This window comes from Babylonia areolata, chromosome 29 (genome assembly GCF_041734735.1).
Source record: "Babylonia areolata isolate BAREFJ2019XMU chromosome 29, ASM4173473v1, whole genome shotgun sequence".
Classification (NCBI taxonomy): Eukaryota; Metazoa; Mollusca; class Gastropoda; order Neogastropoda; family Buccinidae; genus Babylonia; species Babylonia areolata.
The window spans coordinates 11,501,580-11,504,079 of NC_134904.1; positions in this window are offsets into that span (position 1 = coordinate 11,501,580).

Consider the following 2,500-nt stretch of genomic DNA (forward strand, 5'->3'; position numbering starts at 1 on the left):
GACCCCTCGGATGTCCAGTGGGTGTCTCAATGATCCAACCTTTAGCTTCCGTCGTCAGAATTGTGGTATTCTTTGTCAACATTCACCTCTTCAGTGTAAGAGCTTTCCGCTTGAAATATTTTGATGGTGGTAAATGGGGTGAAACGCTGTTAACGTCGTCTCTTTCGCCGTTCGTATGGAGAGAGTTAACTCACTCACGTCGGCCAGTCTTCTACTTGTCATTCCCCCACAGAGACCCCATCTGATGTCCAGTGGGTATCTGAATGATCCCACCCTATGGCTTTTCTGTTTTGAATTGCGTATTCTTTGTCTTTATCCGCCTCTTAAATGTAAGAACGCTGGCCATTAAGGAGAAACGCTGGCCATTAAGGAGAAGCGTGAGCGAAGGAAGCAGGGCTCAACTTCTGGAGACGTTTTCCCTTGCAACACCTGTGGGAAGTGCTGCGCATCCAGAATCGGCCTCTTCTCCCATATGAGGACACACACCGACAGATAAGCCTGCCTGCCCACTCATCTGTCGGTCCGACGGGAGACTCCATCAAATGTAAGAACCTTCCTCTTGTAACATATTAATGATGTCGGCAGAGGTGAAGTGCTGTCATCGTCGCCTCTTTTGTCGTTCGTACGGAGAGAGTTAATCAACAGATCGATCAATCTATGAATCAGTTAAATGTATAAAAGAACAGATAAACAGATGGGTGGGTGGGTGGGTGAATGATGAACGATAGGTGGTTTGGTTTGGTGGGTGGGTGGGTGGGTGAATGATGACAAATTAATCTGATTTATCAAAATCACCTTGTTTGTGCAGTGATGCATAGATCGGCAAAGTGAATAAATAAAAAAAGACACACCAAACAACAACAACAAAAACATGAGATTAAGACATGTCCCATAATATAGAATCAAGTGGTGAATGAATAATCATTGATACGTTACTGTAAACTAGACATGAAAAACTAACATGTGAATGAATACCCGTTGTTCTGGCTGTGCTTTGATGTGAGTAATACTACATGGAATCAATGTGTGAATGAATACTCATTGTCCTGCCTGTGTTATTTTGTATAGGGTTATATGAAGAATCTGACGAATGCTCAGCAGCGCACTACACCAGCAGATAAGACGTCGGAAAACCAAGGCCAGGATTCAAACCACAGTGCCAAGGACATCTACGCTGATAATTCAGACGAATCATTTGTACAACGCCTTGAAGCCAAACGCCAGAAACTAAGCTTGCCACCTGCAAGTGCAAAAACGGAATGGGAAGAGTTGGACCAGAAAATAGTTCGAAAACTTGATGCCCTGATAGGAAAGAGCACCTTGGAACACAAGTTAGCCACCTACGGAGATACCGTGTTTGCAACCTGTCGGGAAACCAATGGAGTGAAAGAACTACTCAAACTAGGCGTACGATGGCTCACTAGTTAAAATGTCTGCCAGAAAAGGTGACTCAGTCCTGAAGTGGCGACCACCCTGGAAGCGCGGGTTCGAACCTGCTGAGGACCAGGAAAAAAGAAAAGAAAAAAAAGAAAATGCGGCAATACAAGGGCATCCAGGAGTCATGACCTGGGTGCGGCCCGGCCCCCTTAGAGTGTAAGGAGTTCAGAGCCGAAACACTTGACTGAGGGGGGCTTCTTCTCTGAAGACTTTGTACTGTTTAGCTCTCCCTAGAGTTTCTTATCACTTTTGATGTAAACCGGGCACAGTAACACCAATGGAATCAACGTGGGAACTGATAATGTTTAAATTCCTTCCAGTACTATGATTTCATTGTTACTTGTGCGTTATAATATCACACAGAACAATGTTTGATGGATACTTACTGTTCTAACGTTATAACTCCTGACGTGGAATGACTGATGTTCAGTACAATACATTGCTGTAACTTCTCAGTGTATAATATTATACTTTATCTGTAAACCTTTGACTGAATTTCCATCTTTAAAGATGTTGGGGAAAAAAACACGTTATGAAAAAATAGCATGTAACGAAATGAGGCACTATATGAAATGAAAGAAAGGAAGGAAGGAAGAAACACTGAATGAATCAGTGAATGAATGAAAAAAAATGAAGAGAGAGAGAGACAGAGAGAGAGAGAGAGAGAGAGAGAGAGAGAGAGAGAGAGAAGTAACAACTAAGGACAAAGAAAGATAGCAGTGTAACACACCATTAACACTATCCGATAAAATCACCACCATGGTATAAAGCACACGCCCAAAACAACAAAACACATTACCATAGCCATCTTGGAACTTTATAGCTCACGCCAAAAAAAACAAAAACAAAAAACAACTACAACAAAAGAAAACAACAACAACAAAAAACAACAAACCTCTGTTATACTTATCATGGTAGACTAAATCTCGCAAAATAAACGCTGTCAGACTTATCCTGACAGATTATAGTTCACGCCAAAAACACTGTCATGCTTATCCTAGCAGATTATAGTTCACGCCAAAAACACTGTCATGCTTATCTTAGCAGTTTATAGTTCACGCCA